The sequence below is a fragment of the Silurus aristotelis genome, assembly GCF_946808225.1.
Source record: "Silurus aristotelis genome assembly, chromosome: 15".
In the NCBI taxonomy this organism is placed as follows: domain Eukaryota; kingdom Metazoa; phylum Chordata; class Actinopteri; order Siluriformes; family Siluridae; genus Silurus; species Silurus aristotelis.
Window position 1 is genome coordinate 18590721 of NC_139588.1, and position 15792 is coordinate 18606512.

The window sequence follows — 15792 nt, forward strand, 5'->3', positions numbered from 1 at the left end:
ATAACCTTGGAAAAAGTGTATTATTGTTTTATTTAATTTAATTTAATTTAATTTTGTTTTATATAATTATTAGGGCCGTCAAAATTAATGTGTTAATGCAAATACATTTTAATGGCACAGATTTGAATAATGTGTGCATTTCTGTTTGACTATTTTTATAAAAAATATAAATACATTGCTCATAATTCTCATAACTGCAATATTAATGTATATGTATCCTTAAAGATGCTAGAGTATCTTCAAGCATTCATATGCACACACACAAACATATGGATATTATAATTATATTTGTTTTTATATATGTTTAAAAGAAAATGTTTTGACTTCTGTCATTTGGAAAAAAGTGTAATTTTGTTCCTGTAATATGTGTATGAAAACCTAACTTCTTTAAGTCTGTTTTCTAGGACACATTTATTGATGCACACACACACACACACACACACACACACACACACACACACACTTTTCTGATTTACACAGCATGAAAAATTTATTGCATGTTGCTAAAACTGTTTGCCTCCATTATACATTAGGGCAACTTCCCCCCAAGGCATATATGTGTTTGTGTGTGTGTGTGTGTGTGTGTGTGTGTGTGTGTGTGTGTGTGTGTGTGTGTGTGTGTGTGTGTGGAGTACTGAGGACGAAACAAAAGCTTAAAGTGTGGCCCCAAACAACAGGGCCCAGACCAGGTATCAGCCTCAGATACGCTTAAATAGTAAAAGTCTAGATGTGATCAAGCACACAAATTCACCATGAGCTGGTGCACAAAGAGCACTCTGTTGTTGGAAACACGAGCCCATAATCACCAGTCTGTCACTCGGCTGTGCCTTTTGATCTGGAAGGCCACATCATGTCGGAATGCCATCGTTGCTGGATTTCTTTAATTCTTCTTGGAGTCATGCCTATGACGGCATACATTAGACATGCTATGTTTAGGAAATTAGTTTCAGGGCAGATGTTAAATGTGAAAATAAAGACCCCCCCAGTGGTGTATTTTCTACAGGGTAGTAGTTTAATTTTATCCCATGCTTGTAATAAACCAGTTTTGCTGCTTTTGGTTTTAATGAGGGCACAAGCAAGTGCAGGGGGTTTACATGTTCCAGGTGGTAATTGGTAACTGTTGCTCCACTTAATGAGCAGGTACACAGCAAGCACATGAAGCAGATGTCTTTAAATCTGACTTGTGTCCAGCATCCTCAGAGTCTCCTAAGCACTTTCATAGCACTTTTCATGAGTTAATATTGTTGCTTAGGGCTTAGACAGTGGGTGGACAAAAAAAACCCAAAAATAAAACATAATGCACCCCTGCCTGCATATCGCTCTCTTCCGCCGCTTTCTGTTGTTGACTTCGAGTTGGAATTATCGTAATTATCATAATTACTGTAATTACCTTAGGTGAACAGCGCCGCAATGTTGTAATTACAACTACCACCATAAGCCTTGAATTTCCACAGCAGTAACAAAAAGTCTAGCAGCTTCCAATATAAATGTGGCCCCTACAACACGTGGTGAGATTTGAGTAATCACATTTTTCACATTGATGTTCATAAGAAATAGCTTATTACCTGCCCACCTCACTAGCTACCAAAATAAACTACTCAACGAGATCAATGAGATAAATAAATAAATAAATAAATACAAACAAATATTTTTTTCTCATGAAAATCCAAAACCCACTAAAAATCCAGGTCGAAATCAAGAACTCATATGTACAAGCCTCTAAGAAGTACCTGGGGTCACAATAACTTGAGTGTACAGCAAGAAGCTGTGCTAGATAAATGTGTGGCCATATAGAAGCCAGTTTGCTATAGTTAGTTAACTCACCACATCATTAGACACATCATAAAATTGTTTATGGAAAGTTAGAATGTGAAATTGGATATACTGGTGTAAGAGAGCCGACGGTGTGTCGGTACATACAACAAATATGTTTGCTAACATTCTTAGCAGTGCTGTAGACTAATGACATCGTATGTGGTTGTTTTTACACTGACATGATTTTTTGTTGTTGTATGTATTTAAGCCACTAAACCAAATACATATGTTTATTACAGTTCTCCTCAGTTGCTTTGGAGCATTTCCTTAATATTTGCAAATCAGTAAGTGCATTTCTCAAAACAATTTGTACAAACAGCACAATACATTGGATTTCCTGCAAAAGCTTGTACTTTTCTCAAAATACTCAAAAGGAAGTATTTGTGTCAGTAAACATCTCATTCCTGTCAGAATGAAAAGTCACTTTGTCATTGTTCACAAACAAGATTATCAAAATGTTTAGTCATGTTGTCAGTATGACGGCGCACAGTTTTAGGATTTCTTGATATAAACTATGGTTTGGAAAACATATTTGATTTATATTGAATGCAAGAGACCAGACAGGATTCACACTTTTACTGTACTGTACAAGTGTTCGTGTGTCTTAGTTGTTCGTCCATTTTCAGAATTTACAATTCAATTTTTTGCTCTGTCTGTATTCACTCTCCAATTGAAGATTCACAAGATTCACCTTTGACCTGTTTTAGTTGATCATTGGTTGATCTCATGCCGTTCACGCTTCTTTATTAGTGACATTCAAGATTCATCTGCACAATTCATCAATTCAAGTCACATTTACAAAACAATATTTTATAAAAATTATCACAACTGGTTTAATTATTTTGCATTCAATGACTTATGCAATGAACTGATGCTGAGATGTTTCGGGAGTTAAGACTATTTAGGTGGAACCACTATAATACATTTTGATCAAAATGGCATAAACAACTGATAATGTAGGAAACAGCAGACACTTGTACACAATCACTTGAATGAATGTACAAAAGCATTCGCAATTTGATCAAAGCAAAATAAATGTTCTTATGATGTGCACAAGTGACTATATGATGTGGAGGTTGAACAAGTTGTTTTAAATCTCCTGTCTTTTACTCAGTGCCACTGTCTCTAAACCATACAACATCGCAGGTCTCACCACAGTCCTATAAACTTTCCCTTTCACTCTTCTATCACAAATCACTCCTGCTATCACTCTTCTCCACCCACTTCACCCTGCCTGCACTCTTTTCTTCACTTCTCTAACACACTCTCCATTACTTTCCACTGTTGACCACAGGTACCTGAACTCCTCCACCTTCTCCACCTCTTCTCCCTGCAACCACACCACTCCACTGCCCTCCCTCTCATTCACACATGTACTCTGTCTTACACCTACTGACTTTCATTCCCCTTCTCTCCATCATGAACCTTCACCTCGCCGGGCTCTTCTCCACCTGCTCCCTTCTCTCACACAAATCACAATATCATCCGCAAACATCATAGTCCGTGGAGACTCCTGCCTGACCTCGTCCGTCAACCTGTCCATCACCACTGCAAACAAGAAAGGGCTCAGAGCTGTATGCTTTTTCTAGATCCACAAACACACTATATACAGTGAGGAAAATAAGTATTTGAACACCCTGCTATTTTGCAAGTTCTCGCACTTAGAAATCATGGAGGGGTCTGAAATTGTCATCGTAGGTGCATGTCCACTGTGAGAGACATAATAATGAAAAAAAAAAATCCAGAAATCACATTGTATGATTTTTTAACTATTTATTTGTATGATACAGCTGCAAATAAGTATTTGAACACCTGAGAAAGTCAATGTTAATAATTGGTACAGTAGCCTTTGTTTGCAATTACAGAGGTCAAACGTTTCCTGTAGTTTTTCACCAGGTTTGCACACACTGCAGGAGGGATTTTGGCCCACTCCTCCACACAGATCTTTTCTAGATCAGTCAGGTTTCTGGCCTGTTGCTGAGAAAGTTTGAGTTCCCTCCAAAGTTTGAGCTCCCTCCAAAGATTCTCTATTGGGTTTAGGTCTGGAGACTGGCTAGCCCACGCCAGAACCTTGATATGCTTCTTACAGAGCCACTCCTTGGTTATCCTGGCTGTGTGCTTCGGGTCATTGTCATGTTGGAAGACCCAGCCTCGACCCATCTTCAATGCTCTAACTGAGGAAAGGAGGTTGTTCCTCAAAATCTTGCAATACATGGCCCCGGTCATCTTCTCCTTATTACAGTGCAGTCGCCCTGTCACATGTGCAGAAAAACACCCCCCAAGCATGATGCTACCACCCCCATGCTTCACAGTAGGAATGGTGTTCTTGGGATGGTACTCATCATTCTTCTTCCTCCAAACACGTTTAGTGGAATTATGACCCAAAAGTTCTATTTTGGTCTCATCTGACCACATAACTTTCTCCCATGACTCCTCTGGATCATCCAAATGGTCATTGGCAAACTTAAGACGTGCCTGGACATGTGCTGGTTTAAGCAGGGAAACCTTTTCGTGCCATGCATGATTTCAAACCATGACGTCTTAGTGTATTACCAACAGTAACCTTGGAAATGGTGGTCCCAGCTCTTTTCAGGTCATTGACCAGCTCCTCCCGTGTACTTCTGGGCTGATTTCTCACCTTCCTTAGGATCATTGAGACCCCACAAGGTGAGATCTTGCATGGAGCCCCAGTCCGAGGGAGATTAACAGTCATGTTTAGCTTCTTCCATTTTCGAATGATTGCTCCAACAGTGGACCTTTTTTCACCAAGCTGCTTGGCAATTTCCCCGTAGCCCTTTCCAGCCTTGTAGAGGTGTACAATTTTGTCTCTAGTGTCTTTGGACAGCTCTTTGGTCTTGGCCATGTTAGTAGTTGGATTCTTACTGATTGTATGGGGTGGACAGGTGTCTTTATGCAGCTAACGACCTCAAACAGGTGCATCTAATTTAGGATAATAAATGTAGTGGAGGTGGACATTTTAAAGGCAGACTAACAGGTCTTTGAGGGTCAGAATTCTAGCTGATAGACAGGTGTTCAAATACTTATTTGCAGCTGTATCATACAAATAAATAGTTTAAAAATCATGTATTGTGATTTCTGGATTTTTTTTTTTAGATTATGTCTCTCACAGTGGACATGCACCTACGATGACAATTTCAGACCCCTCCATGATTTCTAAGTGGGAGAACTTGCAAAATAGCAGGGTGTTCAAATACTTATTTTCCTCACTATATATATATATATATATACACACACACACACACACACATATATATATATATATACACACACACACACACACACACACATATATATATATATATATATATATATATATATATATATATATATATATATATATATATATATATATATTAGTGTTATATAAATATATATATATACATGTGTTTCTCTACTGTTGTCAATTAAATAATGGATGCATTTTGGAACTTGTTCAATGCCTTTTGGAGAAGGTAATGTTCTTGCCACCACACTTTAAGAAATCTAAAGCTGTTTTTTTGCATAACAATCACTAATATTCTATTCTTTTAAAACTGTTGACAATTTCCCTTTGTCTGTGTGGCGATGCGTCGACGTCCAAATAACTAGCTTTCACAAAGAATGTTTTAACTGCACCCTTGAAATACGCATATACGATTAAAAAAATCTAATTCGTTTATATATTTTAATTCTAAGTAATTCAATCATAATACATTTCTTTAAAGTTAAAGACTGGCAGTGCAAATGACAAGAACTCTTTATATCTCCACTTTAATCCAATTATTTACTTATTTTTTTCAGAAAACCAAAAGACAACAGAACAGTGTTGCAGCTATTGAAAACCTGATTGGGTTACGCCCCAGGGAGAGTGCAAACTTCACTAGTGCCTGAAAAGGCATATGTCAAAATGTTAACCTCAGTGATACAAATACTGCATGCACCTGGACCGGGACTAAGACAATTGCTTTCTGGTCGATCATGGTTAAATTGTTGGAGATTGGAAAGTGTTCACATCTGTCAAAACAAACCAGTCCCAAAATAAATTTCAATAATCCACATCAATCAAATTTCAAAGAGAAGTCAGCAAACTGAACATCCATGAACACTAAACATTATATATATATATATATATATATATATATATATATATATATATATATATATATATATATATATATATATATATATATACAGTGAGGAAAATAAGTATTTGAACACCCTGCTATTTTGCAAGTTCTCCCACTTAGAAATCATGGAGGGGTCTGAAATTGTCATCGTAGGTGCATGTCCACTGTGAGAGACATCATCTAACAAAGAATCCAGAAATCATAATGTATGATTTTTTTAACTATTTATTTGTATGATACAGCTGCAAATAAGTATTTGAACACCTGAGAAAGTCAATGTTAATATTTGGTACAGGAGCCTTTGTTTGCAATTACAGAGGTCAAACGTTTCCTGTAGTTTTTCACCAGGTTTGCACACACTGCAGGAGGGATTTTGGCCCACTCCTCCACACAGATCTTCTCTAGATCAGTCAGGTTTCTGGCCTGTCGCTGAGAAACACGGAGTTTGAGCTCCCTCCAAAGATTCTCTATTGGGTTTAGGTCTGGAGACTGGCTAGGCCACGCCAAAACCTTGATATGCTTCTTACAGAGCCACTCCTTGGTTATCCTGGCTGTGTGCTTCGGGTCATTGTCATGTTGGAAGACCCAGCCTCGACCCATCTTCAATGCTCTAACTGAGGGAAAGAGGTTTTTCCCCAAAATCTCGCAATACATGGCCCCGGTCATCCTCTCCTTAATACAGTGCAGTCGCCCTGTCCCATGTGCAGAAAAACACCCCCAAAGCATGATGCTACCACCCCCATGCTTCACAGTAGTGATGGTGTTCTTGGGATGGTACTCATCATTCTTCTTCCTCCAAACACGTTTAGTGGAATTATGACCTAAAAGTTCTATTTTGGTCTCATCTGACCACATGACTTTCTCCCATGACTCCTCTGGATCATCCAAATGGTCATTGGCAAACTTAAGAAGTGCCTGGACATGAGCTGGTTTAAGCAGGGGAACCTTCCGCACCATGCATGATTTCAAACCATGACGTCTTAGTGTATTACCAACAGTAACCTTGGAAACGGTGGTCCCAGCTCTTTTCAGGTCATTGACCAGCTCCTCCCATGTAGTTCTGGGCTAATTTCTCACCTTCCTTAGGGTCATTGAGACCCCACGAGGTGAGATCTTGCATGGAGCCCCAGTCCGAATGAGATTGACAGTCATGTTTAGCTTCTTCCATTTTCTAATGATTGCTCCAACAGTGGACCTTTTTTCACCAAGCTGCTTGGCAATTTCCCTGTAGCCCTTTCCAGCCTTGTGGAGGTGTACAATTTTGTCTCTAGTGTCTTTGGACAGCTCTTTGGTCTTGGCCATGTTAGTAGTTGGATTCTTACAGATTGTATGGGGTGGACAGGTGTCTTTATGCAGCTAACGACCTCAAACAGGTGCATCTAATTTAGGAAAATAAATGTAGTGGAGGTGAGCATTTTAAAGGCAGACTAACAGGTCTTTGAGGGTCAGAATTCTAGCTGATAGACAGGTGTTCAAATACTTATTTGCAGCTGTATCATACAAATAAATAGTTTAAAAATCATACATTGTGATTTCTGGACTTTTTTTTTTAGATTATATCTCTCACAGTGGACATGCACCTACGATGACAATTTCAGACCCCTCCATGATTTCTAAGTGGGAGAACTTGCAAAATAGCAGGGTGTTCAAATACTTATTTTCCTCACTGTATATAGTATAAAGGCAGAGTTGCTTTCATTGCACTGCCATGAATAAATTATCTTTAATCTGATTAATATTCTGTAGCAAATTCTTATTCAAGTAAAAATGGTCTAGAGACCAACAGTCTCAGCAATTTTGGCAAGAAATATGGTCACAAAATATCGGGATCCAGATACAAATACAATACAAATATTTTACACACACAAATATTCATATGGTTTAATTAATTAGTCATATTATTAAAGGGGAAAATCCCTGTGCAGTCCATTTTACTTTTAGGTTGTACAAACTATACAATACAATTAAGTTAAAAGGGGTAAATATTTATGCAATCATTGTATGTTACATATGTGGCTAGCTATCCAACATGATCACGTTTAGATATGTATCTAAGGCGGTAAAGCCATGATTGGATATCATACTCTTTAGAAATTAATGTCTAGGGTCTTGGTTGTGAATGCTGGGTCAATTTATTAAGAAATTCTAGAAGAAGTGGTCAAAGTAGTCTTGAACATAATGTCTAACACATCATCCAATATTTTAGTGTTGAAGCTAAAAATGCGTCATGGCCTTAAAATGTGTTTAGAGCACCATAACGATTAATTGTGTTTACTGCAGGTCCCTTAGAAACCAAATGCCATACTTCATTGTCCTTAGCTGACCTCAAGGAACTCCCTTCCTCTTGGGACCAACACTGAAGTGGCCTCCCTGCATTCTAAAGGTCACCATATGGCTAGTGGTCAGCTCGGTTATTGTTGGAGCTGATTAGGCCGACAGAGTACACACCTCGTTAAGCGTTGTTTGAAAAAGGCTTTTTCCTTGGAGGAGGGCAGCTATATGTTTTTAAATGTGGTCAATTTGACACCCTGGGAAGTAATCAACTTTGGGTAAGTACAATAGATTACACCCAAGCTTGAATATTAATGTCCCAATTTAGCCCATGATTATAATATGTTAGTGAGAACATGTAGGAAGATGGTGTTCATTGGTGCCTGCCAGTGTTCCAGCTTCAATTTTTAATTCTTGTGTTTCAAAACCTGGAATAAATCAGGGAAAGATGGACTTGCTTTTTTGTTCCAGTTATTACATCGATGGCAAACTGGTAGATCTTAAATTCATGACTGTATTTGCTTATCCCTGGAGAACATATGGTCAAAGGATAGAAGGTATGAGCCAGTGACAAGGAGTCTCCATTGTCAGTGACTTTAAATAATCAATGATAATAATGTTGCTTTAAATTCCTTTTAGATATTTCCTTAGAATGAGGAGTTTGTGCTGAGGTAACATGAAAGCTGCATTTCCCCCCATTTTTATTAACTTTAAAAGAAAGAGAACATTTATGTGGTGAAGGATCGATACAACAGAGAAAGCTGTATATAACGAATAACATCACAGTTTTGTTTTCAAGCATACTAAGTATGGCCATTAGGGATGGTATATTTCACCGATTCATATCGGTGCATCGCTATAAACACATTTTTAACATATTTGCATCGATAAAAATTTATTTATTTATAATAAATAGAACAGTGAAACTAGATGCACTATAATTGTATTATTTAAAAAAAGGACCAATAATTTGTGACCAATATTTTATACGTAACTTGATTTCTCCTAACTAAACTGTTGCTTAAGCATGTGCTCTCAGCACCACTGCTGATACATGAATATGACTAATTACAGCAGTGTAAAGAGCGAGACGGGTCCTGAGAGTCACATAAAATACAGATTAACATGGCAGAGGTAGAGCTGCATCTTCCAGACAGAATAGGAAAAAAAGGTCTGGTTTTAATAAAATCTTTTTTCTTTCTTTTTTTTTAGTACAAAAACCTGTTTGTGAAAGGGCCATGAGTTAAGAAGGCACTTAATTAGATTTATTATTTGCTGTCTGTCTGAACCAAAGAAATTAAAGCAAACTATCTGTATCATATTAAATTGCATAGCATAATTTTTTTTATTTCATCGTAATGAGGTGAATTGTATCCTTTCGGACCAGTAGCTGCTTTATACAGATGCTCCCCACTTTACGAACATTCATTTTAAGAACATTCGCGGATACAAACATTTACATTTACATTTACAAACAAACCTGTACTCAAAGTGAAATTTGTTCGGATTGTAAAAAAATGTCAAACGGAGGAGAGCTGCCGATAGCTTGTCGTCGACTGTAACGAGGCTACATGATGCTCACTGGACTAGTTAATTTTTTTAAGTGAATTTTTTTATTTTATTAATTTGTATTATTTGTTTATTACTTAATACAAAATATTGTATACAGTATTTCAATTAGTTTTAGTATATTTTGTTGTTAGGAGATATGCGCAGTTAATAATGAACACAGTAACAACTTACGAACAAATTCATGGTACGAACGGTCGTTTTGAACTGTAATTGTTTGTAAGGTGTGAGCGTCTATGTATCTTTAATGTAACATTTCGTTTGATATGCATCAAGATGCAAATCGCACCAGCCTCTGATATGGAGACACACATCCCTAACAGCCACATTTTCTGTATCATTTTGTACATTCCTGTCAATGTGTCAAATTTGGATGGTGTTTCTGTTCAAAGTTATATTTCTGAAAAATATTGCTTGCTGCATCCATTGATCACTAATTCTACTGTAGTAACCATTTAACTGGAAAGTAGAATTTAATGCAGTGAGCACAGAGTAGTGGAGTTATACACAGTCAAACACCCCATTGTGGTTATACCAGACATAAGTCAAGTCAAGTCAAGTCAAGTTTATTTGTATAGCGCTTTTCACAACAGACATTGTCTCAAAGCAGCTTTACAGAAATCAACAGTTAATGTGAATGGTGTGCATTTATTCCTGATGAGCAGCCATGGTGACTGTAGCAAGGAAAAACTCCCTTAGATGTTATGAGGGAGAACCCTTGAGAGGAACCAGACTCAAAAGGGGAACCTATCCTCTTTCATTCAACTCTTTCAATGCTGCTTGACCGATCAGTTAAATAGACCAAAACTAACTGTTGTATATTAAAAAATAATCTAAATTCGAAATGGTTTCAAGCTGCATCAAATCCTGTTTCTGATGATTTCAATCTAACAACAGATATGTTGCATTTTATTTATTAGATTTATTAGAACTTGATTTCAGCATTGAAACGTAATAATATCTGCATAAATCTGTCTATTCTTGGCTTTAGTCCAAAAAAGAAGCTGTTTTTTTAATACTTTCTGAGCGAAGATCTTAAATAGTGCCTTGAAATACCTTCTTACTAAAACCCACATGGATTTGGTAGTTCACTCTGGTGGTTGGCCTTCGAAATGGAAAACATGAAATATTGGGACAGGGAAGGACTCTCTAGTCACATTGCCCACCTCCGCATGAATCATGTTTTTTGGTGTGAAGCTGCATTTGTATGTCTTTCACCACCCTCATGTTTTTGGCCAGTTTTGTTGCTCATCCACATAATAATGTATTAAACCAGCAAGTGGGATGAAGAGAAATAAAGTGAGAGAAGACTAGCATCTTCTGCTTTCATTTTTTCCATTACTAGTCCATAGCGTTTAATCTCGTTTCGACAGTGCCTTTTGTGGGTAAAGGCAGAAGAAGGACCCTCTGTTTCCAGCTGTGTGAACTGCTGCTGTGTGGAATTCGTGGTGGATTTTCTACATAATTACCCTCCGTTCTTTGGGCAAAAGAACTTTTTTTTTCCAAAAGCGAGGACCGCGATACGGCTTTAGCGTTCCTTGGGTTTGGTTATTTTTCTCTAAGCTAGGCTCACGCTCTACATTAGCCTGCTTGTTTGGGCCCAGTAGAAGCGTGTAATTCCAGCACGGCGGCTCCGAATCTCCAGCAGGGCAGCAGAGATAACATCTTCACAGCTTATTTTATTCAAACTCAATTTAATTAGTCATGCCACATGCACCCCAGGCCTGCACCATTGATGCCTCTTTAGCTTAAACAGTAGCACAGATTATGCTTTAATATACTGTATGTTTGTTTGCTTTCAAAACTGAAAAGTGCCTTTCTTTAAATGCATAGGGCAGTTTGACCTCTAAATAAAAGCTTATTCAGAGAAACTCAGCGAGGGTATAAAAACCAGCAAAGACACACTCCATTCACTGACAGTTTTGACATTAATGAATAAAACATGATAGGGGTAACAGTTCCACCTCCCAAACACATACCATGAGATAGATTAGTGAATATAAATTGCCTTTAGGTGGGAATATCTTTGGCTATGTGATGAAATAGTGGGTATATCACATTTAGTTTTCTCATCTATAGCAAACCTGCCTAGGATAAATCATTTTTAAAGAAGAATGAATAAGTAATACATTCTGATTAAAACAGGAAGAAATCCTTGAAGGGAAGAAAATCTCAAATATGTATAAAAAAGTCAAGGGATTGAGTACTGAGAAGCAATGGTGATCTGTAGATAATGGAGAAATTGGGTTAAATATTTTCGTGTTCACTGGAAGAAATCTTAATGCAGCATTCATAAACCTGATCTGAATTAGTAAAGAATTGAATGCTGTTTAGTTAATATACTGGATGAGGCAAAAGTGATGATACATCATGGCAGCATAAAGGAACAATGAAGCAATAACCTGCTGTCAGCTATGACCCAAATTCCCAAAAAGATTTGACGCGGTGTAAAATGTAAATAAAAACAGAATGCGATGATTTGCACATTTCATAGATGCATATTTTATTCATAATAGAACATATTAAACATTTAAAGGATAATGTAGCATATTGAGGAAAATATAGGGTATGTTTTAAATGTGACACTTGGATCAGGCCAACAAAAGATTGGAAAAATAAGTGTCACTAAAAAGGCACAGCTGGAGGAACATTTTGCAACTAATTAGGTTAAATAGCAACATGTCAGTAAGATGATTGGGGATAAAGATAATATCTAAGAGAGTCTCTCAGAAATAAAGATGGGGAATCTGGAGAAATCTTTGTGTGCAAGGTTTTTGAGACCTGTTTTGAGACCTCAAATTCAAAAGTACTCATATTTTTTTTTTAAATAGTGCATTTCCTCAGTTTAAACATTCAATATGTTTTCATGTTCTACTGTGAATAAAATATACGTTCATGAGATTTGCAAATCATCACATTTAGTTACATTACATTTTGTCTCAAACTGTTCGGAATTGGGGTGGTCATTTTTGTGGTCTACATTTTTTACAAACCTCATACTCACACTTGTATTTATTTCAAGATACAATTGTTCTATTAAGGTGAAAATGGGCATTTCTGATTGTTATTTTTATGTCTCATTAGTGTAAAGTCATTTTAAGCATATGTATAATAAAGCATCCGTTCAACTGTTTAAGCAAAGAAGGTGTCTATAATGTGGGCCGTAGGCATGTGGTGCAACTAATTGAGTTGAGTTTAAATAAAACAAGCTGTGAAGATGTTATCTTTGCTGGCGTGATGGAGAATTGGAGCTGCCTTATTAGAATTATACACTTCTGCAGGGCCAAACAGGCAAGCTAATGTAGAATGCTAGAGTTATAGCACATTCATCAATAGGAAAAAAATACCTCCCTTTGTCCAAGAAAACATGATTGAAATGATTCTAAAAATTGCAAAAGTTTCTATAACAAAACTGAAATTTGCCATTTAGCAACAAGCTCATTACAGAACAATTTCAGGTATAATTAATTACAGTTTTCGGCAAAGCTCTCTGAAAAAGAACACCGTCCTAGACTTATTGCAATCATTATTTATTCTATACTATCTAGCGCTGTGGCTTAAAACAGTCATACTGAACTCAGACTGTACACTCCCAAAAACAACCCCACCTTCTCTGTTACACCTGAGCGAGTGTGTGAAAACTGGCACAGCCTGGGCACGTGTCCTTCGGCTCAGCTCCAACACTGTAGGTTTGGAAAGCAAAGAGCCATTGAGATTTGGCGAGAACCTGCTGCTGAGAGTCAGACTGTGGAGAAAGGGAGCGTTCCTGAATGGGAGCAGCAGTCTAGCCAAGGTAAACACAGCCAGCACTGTCCCTGGCAAACCCAACACCCCAACCTCCAACTCTGTTTTATAACACATGAAAAAGCAAATGTGGACTCAGCTGAATGTGCAGAGATCTAAACCCAGTTGTGGCAGCAGCTAAGCATCAATTCAAGAGGTACTACTGTCACTGGCTAAGATGTTAAACCCCCTAACACATATGTATTTATTTTCCTCTGCATTTAAAATCACTTACTTATACTTTCAGTCTTTAATAAGGTACAGCAGTAATGTTCCTCCTTCCCCCAGTCATTATATGAAAGAAAATGTTTTCCCACTAACAACTACTACCCAACTGCCCCTCACTCAAATCTTTATAAGCTGCTGTCTTGTTAGAGTATCGCTGTCTCACCCATGGTTCCAGGAAACAGGAAACCTTAAACATACAGCGTATGAGAATAAGGACTACAGGGTGGCCACAGCCCTAATTTGGAGTCCGGGGCTCTGCGTGGCGTCGGCTTAGCCCCAGGCGAGTGGTCTGGACTGTTCATTTGGGATTGTGTGTGGAAAAAAGTGTGTGTTGCCATGCTGGAAATGTGAAGGCCTTATTAGAACTTTCACTTTACCTTTTTCCTATATGCTTCAAGGCCACCCTCTACACTCTTCCTTACACTGGAGGACAAAAGCCACTTGACTTGCCTGGAAAATCAAGCTTTACTGATCTTGCTTCAGCAGGGAATCCACCAGTCATGACCACTAGTCTGCTGTACATGTTTCTTAAACCGCACTTTTCTGCATACTTTCTTCAGACAAATAATAATATGCACAGCGAAAAGTTAGATTTAAAGTCTCAGTTTCATTGATAAGCATTTAAATGAAGAGAGAACATTGGCAGGCTTGATCTTTGGGACCTGTGAAGTTATCATATTGCAAAAATGTTTAGCTCCTTGTCAATGGACTGATTTGCTATTGCACACGATTTTCTGTTGTTAAGCACGACTGAACAACTTTCCTGAATAACATACCTAGCTAGTAAACTATAGCCAGCTAGTACGTTAGCATTGGTGAATTGCAAGTTGGTCACATAAAGTAGCTATAACCAGCTTTAGTTGTAGTTGTATCAAGCTGTATTGGCTTGACAATGTAACCTACAGAATGACTTTTGGCTGTCTACAAAGGTAAGTGTGGACTTTTACCTACATGACAAGCAAACGCCTTCATCTGTAATATACATACTTTCCCATTGTGTTTTAACTTTTTACCTGTTTGGAGAAACATTCATCGAATGCTTATCTCAAGAAGGATACAAATAAAGCAACCAAATGGCCATTAACTGGCAACTGGCATTGATGTGAAAAAAGCTTAAATCTGAGGACACACAGATGCTATATAAATGCTGTTTTCTTTGAAAGCTTTTTGCTGATTGGAATACAGTATTTATCTGTTCTTAGACTTTGTCCAATATTGTGGTTTTGGCAGAGCCTTGTTTCTTATCCCTTTTCTGCTGTGGGCTTCAACTCAAAACATCTGTATGTGGCCTTAGTGTGAAACAATTCAGCAGTTTTGGTTGCAGAAACACTTCGCTATCAAAGTTAGCTCACCTCTTTCCTGACATTATGTCCAAGATTTACAAATGGACATGGTTGTGGTATTAGAGTTACTCATGATGCTGAAGTTTTGGTATGCCCAAGATCAGGGTCCTTATATTAGGGTACCTATATAATGCCAGTTAGCAGCAAAGGCTTCTGTTTTCAGAATTACTTGATTAGTAATTAGATTCAAGATTTTGAGTCACCAAACTTTGAATATTTGGACAGTACTTAATTCTTTGTTAGAAATACATTTTGTGCATTTTCAAATCAATTATATTAAAGTTTAATCCATGAAAAACTGAGTGTGGCTTTATTTAACTTTTTTAAAAATTAAATACGGATCTATGCATCTGGACTAAAAACATGTTAGAATATAGCAGGAAGGAAGTTGCATGATAAAGGCTTCAAAGTAATCGAAGAACTAGCACTATAAGATTGCTTCTGGAACAGTTGCTTGGATTTGTCACTTCCTTATGTCATAAATTGTTGTTGCACAAGACTCCTATCTTATTTATTTTCAATAGTGAAATACTTTTTGTAGGATCCTTCATAAAAATAACATTGTGTTCCCACAGAAGAAAAAAAACAAAGAACCTTTAGAATGCTAAGAAGAATTAATTTTGAGCATAAGCCTGTAATGCATATGTTCCGGCAAA